Source organism: Cnephaeus nilssonii, assembly GCF_951640355.1.
Source record: "Cnephaeus nilssonii genome assembly, chromosome: 8".
NCBI classification, from domain to species: Eukaryota; Metazoa; Chordata; class Mammalia; order Chiroptera; family Vespertilionidae; genus Cnephaeus; species Cnephaeus nilssonii.
Genome location: NC_137079.1, coordinates 72,108,721 through 72,119,999, shown reverse-complemented (window position 1 = coordinate 72,119,999; position 11,279 = coordinate 72,108,721). Strand labels below are relative to the sequence as shown.

Genomic DNA, 11,279 nt, shown 5'->3' with positions numbered 1-11,279 from the left:
CTAAGATTCATAGAGCATAAAAGAGTTCTGTTCTACAATATGCTGCTGCTTCTAATATAAATCAAGGTTTAGTTTTTCACTGCTGCTATTCCCTCCTGCCCTTTAAAAGACAATTCAAGTATCATCACTTGTATGAATCCTCTTCTCAACTTTGTTGCTTTCCCTCTGCCTTTCCTTGATACCATGTTAATGATAGCAATGTCAGTATTTGTATTTTGATTTCTAATTATTTCACAGGCATTCTGATAAGCATTTCCCTTCTATTGTGGCACTGGCCCTGGTGATGTTACATTTTATTGCACTGATGTCATATATGAGGAAACTGGAGAAGTGATTGAATGAATGGGTTGATTGCTAATTATATGGTCTCCCTGTTCACATAAAAGCAAGTGCTGCTTCTCTTCACATGAGTTGATGGTGGCTAAACATTTTTTCAAGTTATATCAGAATCCTACAGAATCCTTCTTTCCACCCAGGAGAGAGACCATTGTTTGTAAGCTGAGCCAATATTTATGAATTTTGAATCAGAAAGGAAAGTAAGAATCCAGTACCTTTGGGGGGAGAAGCTGACAGTGTAATACGATTGAGCTGTGAAAAGTGGTGAAAGACGGTTTGAGAGAATCACAACCAGCAAAGAGAAGCTGAATAGTCAAAAATGAGAAAAAAATGTCAGTTAATTAAGGTCCTAACCTGAGATGTTTTTGGATCTCAGCTGTTACATTGTCCGTCCTGCAATTTTATTTTTTTACATGTGCTGATAAACTATCCTCACCCTCTTTTTACGCAAACCGCTGTATCCCCAGCTCTGCAATGGCAACAGAGATGCTTCTTCCCACTATTTGGAAAAAAAACCAATGCTGATACAGAATGTCTGCCATATCTTCCAAGCACAGTGCATTTTATGTCTTTCTAACTAGTATTTTGTTAATATGTTTTGTCACTTATAATCAATGTCCTTTTATAATTTATCCTTAATTTAAATCTTTAAATTGTGTAATTGCTTCCTGCAAGGTAGCCTTTTATGGTGCCCTATAAAATAATTTACTGACAGATAATAACTGATGATATTCCAAAAACTATATTGTTTTATAATTGCATTTTTTAATGAAAACTAACAGCTAGTCATCCCCCTCACATACGTTATCAAGTTGATAATATAGCAGCTGTATACATTTACAAGGATTTTTTTCTTATTCACTTATTTATCCTTCTTTATAACTCAAATGTGTGTATATTTTAAACCTTTAAAACCATAGGGGAGATTTTATTTAGATGTAAGTTAACTTCATTATGCATGTGAAAAATTAGTGACAAGACACGATATGCTCCTCTTTGCAGTAGAGAAATTGAAAGTTTAGGCAATTAAGGCTAACTCCAATATTAGTTGATAAATACAATTTTTATTCCTTATTTGTTGCTTTATCATTTGCTTATAAGGGAGACTAGGTATTTTAGGATATTTGATTTTGAGGATCATGTTATAGATAATTCCATGACTTCCCCCCCAAATTTCAGCCAATGGACCTATTAGAGATCTTTCTGTATAGATGAAATGGTCTGACTAAGTGGTTTAAATTTTAGAGTTATTATTAGGTTTTGTAAGTTCTTACACTTTGTGTTGCAAATGGGAAGTTCTTATTAAGATAAGCAAATAATTTCAATGTATTTTTAAATGTACCTATTCTACTTGCCACATTTTACCATGGAGAGTTTAAATATTATCAGTTTACCAACAAAAGAGGAAAGTAGAGTAATTTATCATTTGGAACATCCATTTGCTTATTTTTCTCTAACATTCTACAAGAATTTACTGAATAGATTCTTTCCTTCCTATGAGGAAAAATAGTTGAATAAGACTCATTTCTGTCCTTAAGTAGTTCAAGGTGTATTAAAGATTCTAGGAAAAACACAATATTACAATGTAGAGTGATAAATATTATAATAGAGGATAGCCCACAGAGAGTTGAGAATGCAAAGAAGTAAGACAGTAAAAACCACAGCAACTTAAGCCTGGTTTAGTGAGAATTAGATTCACAGGGGAGGCAACACCTTAAGTTGCTTTGAATGTCAAGCAAGATTCCTGAGTCAGATGAAAAGGAGAGATCCAGAAAAGTTGTAGGTATTAGCTTTCCTTAAATGGAGCTACATCTCGCTAGGAGTAGAAGAAAGAATGAGTATGATACTTAGTGTATGTATGACTGTATTTGAAGATAATTTAGTTCACTGTGATATGTAAAAGTTTTGAACAAATGTAAGTAATAGCATAGAAACATTCATATGACAAGAGGAAATTACACCTAGACAATGGGATAGGCAGATGGCAGAAGCCCCAAAGTAGACTATATATGCATGGCTCTTCCTCGGCGCTGCCTACGGAGGTGGCAGCCATCTCCTACTCGGCACCATGGCTGCCCTCAGACCCCTCCTGAAACCCAAGATTGTCAAAAAGAGGACCAAGAAGTTCATCCGGCACCAGTCAGACCAATATGTCAAAATTAAGCGGAACTGGCGGAAACCCAGAGGCATTGACAGTAGGGTGCGTAGAAGATTCAAGGGCCCGATCTTGATGCCCAACATTGGGAGCAACAAGGGCCAGATCTTGATGCCCAACATTGGTTATGGGAGAACAAGAAAACAAAGCACATGCTGCCCAGTGGCTTTCGGAAGTTTCTGGTCCATAACATCAAGGAGCTTGAAGTGCTGCTGATGTGTAATAAATCTCACTGTGCTGAGATTGCTCACAGCATCTCCTCAAAGAACCGCAAAGCCATTGTGGAAAGAGCAGGCCAGCTGGCCATCAGAGTCACCAATCCCAAGGCCAGGCTGTGCAGCGAAGAAAATGAATAGTCAGATTGTGTACACATTGTATTTGTGTTAATAAAATTACAAAATTCTGCCAAAAAAAGAGAATATATATGCATGCAGGTCCTTATGTATATACATATGTGTCTATTTATTTCAAAAAGCTAAAACAAAGCAATAAATTGCCCTGGGATGCAGATAAGAGAACACAGGCTCTGAGGTCTTGCCTTCCAACTGAATCCATCCACACCCAGCATATGACTTGTAGCAAGAGAAGTTAGCAGTGTTCTCAGAGAAGAGCCAGTTTCTAAGTCTTGGTCATTTCATTAAGAAAGATATGCTGACTGGCTTGTTTCACTTAGCATAATGCTCTCTAGTTCCATCCATGCTGTTGCAAATGGTAAGAATTCCTTCTTTTTTTATACAGCATAGTAAGCCAGTCAGAGATAGAAAAAATAGCACATGATCTCTCACTCATTTATGGATAATAAAGAACATTATAACCTGATGAACAAAAAGATAGATACAGAGATAGAGAAGCATCAAACAGACTGTCAAAATACAGCAGGAAGGCTGAGGAGGGTTGGAGTGGGGAGGTAAGAGATCAATCGAAGGTCTTGTATGAATGCATACGTCATAGCCAATGTACACAAGACACTTGGGGGCGGGATGAGGGCATGTGCCAGGGGGTAGGAGAGGCTGGGGGGAGGTCAATGGGGAAAAAAAGGAGACATATGTACTACTATTTGTAATACTTTAAACAATAAAATAAAATTTAAAACAATAGATGTGCAGATGTTCAGTATGAAAAGGGGAGTTGTTAGATAGAAATATTGTACTTAAGTCAAGAAGAGGCTTAGTGGACTAAAATAAGCAACACCAACAAGAGTTTCAGAGAAGGAGTTGATGTCTATTTGATCAATTTCTGAAGCAACCAAGTTTATCTTACGAATTGCAATCTAAAATAAAATTAAACTTCAAATCATTTTGAAGTATGCATAATATAATGGCCAGTTAGAACACTACTATTTTAACAAAGATCTTCAAGTTTCCTTATGCTCTTTTCCTGATAGTGTCAACTATTGTTTGTTGTTTGTTTTATCTCCAGAGCTCTCTCTACCTGCTGAGAAATAAAAATGAAAGGCCTTTTTCAATTAAAATTAATCTCAAATATAAATCCAAAGCACATAGTCTCTCCCATACACACTCTTTAGTGATTGTCTTTCCATCTACAAATGAACAATAATTTAGTATTTTTTAATCTAGAAGAATAACTTCATTTACTATCTAGTTGAACTTGTAGAAAGATTTTTTTTTTTGCCTGAAAGAGCTTCAGATACAAACCCTGGAACCAAGTCCAGAAAACCACCATCAAAGTGTGCCTGCAAGACAGTTCTTATTTATTTTAAGTTGAACTCATATACCTATACTTCATTGATTGTACAGTAAATATGCAATGCACTTTCTTTATTCTTAAACGCCCACATTGGGTAACTAAAAACATATCTTACTCTGGCCTATCAAATATTATATGTGTAGCCAATCATATTTGAATATTTGAATAAATATGATGAAAAGATGAATGCTTGATGTTCCAAATTGAATTCAGTCTTGAGTGAAGCATTAATTCTAAGGCTGTAAGATAATGACGATGTGTGCTGTTTTTGTGTGTGTGTGCAATTTGCACATATTTTGAGAGGCAGAGCTGTTGAAACACTTTAGCACTAACAGCACTCTTTTTTCTTGACAATATTTACCCTGACATTTCTATTACAAGAAGCAAATATGTTATTTCTGCTATTATTCAGGAAATGTCTCAGCAGGATGAAAAAGAATCATATTTAAGAACTTGCATGGAAATTTGACTTTGGGTGGTGAATACATAATACAATATACAGAGGATGTATTATAGAATTGTACACCTGAAACCTATATAATTGTATTAATCAGTTAACCCAATAAACTCGACAAAAATTAATAAAAATATAAGTAATAAATATAAATTTTAAAAAAATTCATGGAAATATTTCACATACTAGGTGGCTATAGTTATCACAGGTCTGTGCAGAAAAAAATGTTCACAAGTTAAATGTGTAGGTAAGGCTCTCACCCATCCTTGATCTCTGCACAAGACTATTGATTTCATTAAGGATGCATTATAGCCCAGGGTCTTTAAGCAAACACATTTTCCCCTAAAATCAAACAGAGGAATAGGCAAAGAATTCTCTTTCATCTATAAATTATAAAGCCAAGTTCAAGAAATTTAAACTACTTGAAAAGTAGTATTTTATTTCTTATGTAATGAAATTATAAAAAAATAAAAACTCAATGCAGACTCCTTGACTGAGGAAACTATAATATTTTAATACAAACCCGGGAATCTATGTCCAACCACATTTAATTACAAATGAATAGTAGAATGTACAAACTACTAGTAGGATGGATGTACAAAACCAGTAGCAAATTTTATCTCAGAGTAAATGTTTATTAAGTAGACATTTATTTTTAGGAAAAAAAAGCAATTTTAAATACTATAAGTACACACACACACACACATCTCAATTTCCTTAAGTTACCATCATTTTCATCATTTTAGCTAAAGAACCAATATATCTCTTCTAGTCTAGGGAAAATGTTACAATGATGGCTCTGAAAATGTGGAAACAAAAAATAAATTCTTTTTACATTTCTATTCTATTATTCTGTTTAAAATGAGAAATGACAAATCTGTAGTCAGTGTTTACTTTGAAATGTTATTAAATGACAGTGATACAGAAAAGTACGGGTTTAAAATATTTCTGACAATATTCCCTTGGAAGATGGTATGAACTTGTTACTTTAAAGCCATTGACAATATTTATCCCGCCCCCCCCTTATTATTATGGCTGGTAAACTAATATATCTGCTTTTGTACATTCCCAGCTTATATGATGATCATGTTAAATAGATGTAGCTAATTAAAAAATGTCCAAGTTTTGGGGTAGGGTAATCTTTAAAAATTAAAAATAAATAATAATAAAATATACATTTTCATTAGGAGAGAATACCTTTCCATTTCCCTTACCCTATCCCTTTATCTCGCCTGGATCTGAGATCCAAAGCTGGAGCTACAACGGCCATCTTCTGTCTATAATTTGAAAGCCACATGTTAATGAAAATGAAGAGAGTAGCTCCTGGATTCATGCCCTTGAACTCAAAGCTTCCTATTGCTTTAGTGCCTAAAACTTATCTAAGGTTTAAATAAATAAATTCATGACTTATGTATGCTATTATAAAGGGTTTTCTGTTAATTGAAGAAATACAGCTAATGTTAAATGATATAAGCATGAATAAAATGATAAACCATCCATCCTCTATAAATGAAAGATTTTTTCCCATATTGAACTCTTATTTATTTCTTCAATTCTGTGATATGAAGAAACACATCAAAGGACACTTGTTTTATACATTTTCCTCATGTATAATTTGACACAAATTATACCCCAAAACAGTAGTGTGATTCTTTTTAGTTTCTTTTTGTGAAATGTGAACCACCTAGTCATGTTAGTTGTTCTACTATTTTTAAAATGCTGGTAACTTTCACTTAGCTATTCAAAATCATCTCAAACCCTTCAAACACTCTGTGGGGGGTGGGGAGATATAAACAAAATGTCATCAAAATACCGTTATTCATTATTAGTACTAGTATAGTGTTAGTATTAAGAGGGTAATTAGAAAAATAATTGAAATACACCATGATTTTTTACGGAATGGAATGTAGACTTATAGAAAGAATTACAGGTAACTTATCTGGACTTGTTAGTTGCTACATATATTTGATATACCTCCTTGCTTAGGTGAATATAATCTATTATTTATATAGTATTCATGTAACAATAGGTTCAAAACATTTTACTATCAAATTACCATTTTATTGGGAAATAAAGGCTCATTTAGATGTTTTACTTTAATATAATTTTATCATATAAAGAAATATATAATGCCTGGCTTTGTAGATTCAATATACAATATATTGTACACAGTTATTTTAATTTTGAGTATTAAACAAGTTTATTGGTTATATATGTGATAAATATATGATATATATTTTATCTTCATTTGGAATATTGATGTATTATTAGTCTGTGATTTTAATGGTTACTTTAAACCATACTTGTACTCTGTAGTTTAAAAACTTAAAAAAAATAACATCATTCATCAGTTTTATTTCCTTATTAAATAGAGCATTTTATTTCTATCTGTTCCTGACACTTTATAATAATTCCATGTAAATGTACCATATTAAAAGGATATATTATTTAAAATTTAAACATTTATTTTCTATAACAGGAATTATGTTACAAAAACAAATACCAACATCATGATAGTCTATTTCTCCCTTTGACTCTTGAATATTATTAAGGAGAAAAAGTAGCCTACTAAGTTTTTCCACAATTTTTGAATTTATTTGAGTTTAAATTCTCTGCAATGACTAGATAGCGATGTTAATTCGATCATGATGCATAATGTGTGCAGGCTAAAGGACAATCCAACTATAAAAAGTCCTATTTCAGTAATGTTAATGATTTCTGGCTTCCCATTTTTTGTAATTTAAGAAGTAGCCTGCAGAGTTTCTTGTTTTGGCTGTCACATCCACCATTATATCCCTATACCTATGATATGTGTGTATCAATGCCCATAATACCCCAAACGTATTGGGTAAGTGATGATGCAAAACTAGTCATCCTGAAATCAGAGGTACAACAAGTCAATTCTTGTTTTTTTTTCTTTTCTTTCTGTAAAGCAGTTTAAAATTACTAATTAACAACAAATTTATAATATATATTTGTAATTTCTTTTTGCAAAGAAAACTGTACATAATAATAGTATCATATATCCTTGTTACCATTAAAGAAAAATCAAGAAATTAGAATAAAGGCTCTCCCAACCCCAAATTCATGTATTCCAGTTTTGCAATTGAACATCAGTTTTACTATACAAAATGCATGCATGAAGAGTTTTTACATAACTCGTTTTATTGCCTCTGTATTATACGTAGAACTCTAAATAAATAACCATGTTAGGTGCTTTAAATGCAAAGATGGCTTAATTTTTGAGAAAGTGCATTTTAAGTTGACTTTAAAGTTGTTTTTTTTTAATTAGGTTTGTGAAGAAATGAATTGGTTATTTTTCTTAAGGTTTACCAATGCACATTAACATGCCTCTTGCTGCCAAAATTTGCTAACAAAACACAATTATGTGGTAACCAGATTCTTATAAATTCAGTACTAAAAAATAAAAACCGCTTAAAATAAATAAAAACAGAAATACTTTTCTATATGAAATATAGTTTACTTGGTTAGGCTTGATATATTTATTATAATCATTGAAATATACAGTAAAGAGGAAGTGTATGATACATGTTAGGCTTTGGTGGCTTGAGCTTAAGTACAGCTAATGTTCCAACTTCTGCCCCACCATCTACAAAATGTGAGGTGGTGAGAAATTTAGTCAGCACGCTGTGGCCTCAAAGTTCCTATTGCAAAATGAGAATTATAACAGTAGTTGCATGGAGTTAATGAAAAAAGCATGCAAAGTTTCTCTCCTGAGTAGTATTAAATGAGTATTATTAGCTGGCAATGTTATTTTCTTTCATTTTAAATTAATTTCCATTCAGATTTTTTAAAATGGGGATTAGAGCTGTTTCCAGACTAGATGTGCTCTGGAACTCATCCTCATCAAATATTGTGCAAAAAAACAGCTTCACTTTGGAGATATTCAGTTAGGTTGCCAGATAAAATATACACAGGTAAATTTGGATATTCACAATGAGGGCCCCCAGATAAAATATGTCCATCTAAATTGCAATTTCAGATAAATAATAATTTTTAACTTGATAATGTCCCAAGTATATGTTGAACATATTCATCACATAATTAGTTTTTTTTTTCTAAAATTCAGTTTAACTGAATATTCTGTGTTTTATTTGCTAAGTCAGGTAACCCTATTCACAATGCAATTAGCATTTAAGAAAACATTAGAAGAAAAAGTGTTTAAGTTGGTTTAACCCAATTATCCTCAAAATTTATTTTACCACAGAATACTTTTGACAATACAACCTATTAGTATGTTGACGGACACAAGTCTGAAAGAGCTGTTTTAATCTCATATTTTAATTTTACAGGTGAGAAAATGAAAAGAAGCTAATATACTAAATTTTTCCTAACAGTAGAGATCAGTTGCTAGTTACCTAATCAAGTTAATCATACTCTCTCACTTTCTTTCAGAAAAATTGTCATGTTCTTCAATGTTATCTATAGTGATCTGAGAGTTCTGAAATAATTGTATGGTTATTATAAGTCAGTGATTTGTACATATTTTCATTTAGAATTCAGTGACTTACATGGATTACTTTATTTACTTTATTCACATTGTCCATTGTTTTGTTACTAGAAATGTATTGATTACAAAAATCTATAGAATTAGTAAATTTCCAATTTAATGCATATTCTATTCCAAAATCAATTGAATATATATTATACATGTACTAGAAGCCCGGTGCACGAAATTCGTGCACGGCGGGGGGTTGTCCCTCAACCCAGCCTGTACCCTCTCCAATCTGGGACTCCTGGAGGGATGTCCGACTGCCCGTTTAGGCCCGATCCTGGGACCGGGCCTAAACGGGCAGTCAGATATCCCTCTCACAATCCAGGACTGCTGGCTCCCAACTGCTTGCCTGCCTGCCTTCCTGATTGCCCCTAACTGCTTCTGCCTGCCAGCCTGATCACCCCCTAACCATTCCGCTGCCAGCCTGGTTGATGCTTAACTGCTCCCCTGCCAGCCTGTTTGCCCCCAACTTCCCTCCTCTGCCAGCCTGGTCACCCCTAACTGCCCTCTCCTGCAGGGTTGATCACCTCCAATTGCGCTCCCTTGCAAGCCTGGTCCCTCTCAACTGCCCTCCCTTGCAGGCCAGGTGCCTCCCAACTGCCCTCCCCTGCTGGCCATCTTTTGGTGGCCATCTTGTGTCCACATGGGGGCAGGATCTTTGACCAATGGAGGCAGCTATATTGTGTGTTGCAGTGATGATCAATCTGTATATTACTCTTTTATTAGATAAGATAGAGGCCTGGTGCACGGGTGGGGGCCAGCTGGTTTGCCCTGAAGGGTGTCCCGGATCAGGGTGGGGTTCTCTTGGGGCGTGGGGTGGCCTGAGCGAGGGGCCTGTGGTGGTTTGCAGGCTGGCCACGCCCCCTGGCAACCTAAGCGGAGGCCCTGGTATCTGGGATTTATTTTCCTTCTACAATTGAAACTTAGTAGCCTGGAGCAGAGCCAAGCCTGCTGTTCCCTCCGGGGCGGCAGCCATCTCTGTGGCAGTTAATTCACCTTCTACAGTTGAAACTTTGTTGCCTTAAGCGGGTGAGCCCGGCCAGGGTGTGCTTTAAAGCTTTGCTTCCCCTGTTGCCGCCGGCAACCCTGGCCTGCTCTCTCAAGCTCCATTCTGTTGCCATTTGTTTGAATTTGTTTACCTTCTATAATTGAAACTTTGTAGCTTGAGTGGAGGCTTAGGCCTGCAACGAATATGGAAAGCTTGGCTTGCTCTGTTACCTGGGAAACCTTGCTCTCTGTGGCTGTAGCCATCTTGGATTGGGTTAATTTGCACACTCGCCCTGATTGGCTGGTGGGCGTGGCTTGGCTGGTGGGTGTGGCTTATGTAGCGGAGTGATGGTTAATTTGCATATTACCATTTTATTAGAGAAGATATATTCACAAAACACCTAAAGCCTACCTGAATTCATTGTGGAATCTTGGACAAAATCACATCAGAAATTCAGAACCACTAATTTGAGTGCAGTGAAGAAAGGAACAAACCAACAATTACAAAAATAAAACTCCTTATTTCAGTAGAAGTTTTAAAACACAAAAAATTTGAAATGTGATAATTAGGAAAACTCATATTTTGTATTTGTTTTAGCCAAAGCATTAAAATATTTTGGTCAAATTATTTATAGATTTTATGTAATTTTATGTAATTTTAATTTCTGGATTAATTGCCATGCTACTTGAAAAATAATATATTTTGCTTTAAAGTTAAATTAGAAAATGGTTTCAATCTCCCTTAGTCATAGTGTGTACAAGTGTGTGTCTGCGCATGCGTGTGTGTGTGTGTGTGTGTGTCTTCTTGAGTCACTGCTTAAGAATCCCCAAGGTAATTCTTTTCTTAGAATAATTTTGGTGGAATTTAATGGCTTGTCCATGCAAAGGTTATATAATACTAAAAAACGATTTAAAGCCAGTAGTATGTGAAAATAGCCAATTTTTTAATATTTATTTTTAACGCGTGGGTGTTCATGTAACTTAAGAAAATCACTCCTGGGTAGTTTATGCAGTGTGATGCATTTTTAAAGTTCATGTTTTCCCTAGAAATTGTCTTAAACCCTATAGTGAAGATTAAATTCTTGATCTCTCTTCCATGTGACAAATCCTAGCTTGTCTAGAAG

General features: G+C 34.7%; 1 pseudogene across 1 annotated transcript; it reads left to right on the top strand.

Annotated features, from left to right (window-relative positions):
• Nucleotides 1–2,359: 2,359 nt before the first annotated feature.
• On the top strand, nucleotides 2,360–2,847 carry LOC307104131 (large ribosomal subunit protein eL32-like; annotated as a pseudogene). Its single transcript has one exon. The product of its transcript is annotated as a large ribosomal subunit protein eL32-like (transcript).
• The last annotated feature ends 8,432 nt before the right edge of the window (nucleotides 2,848–11,279 follow it).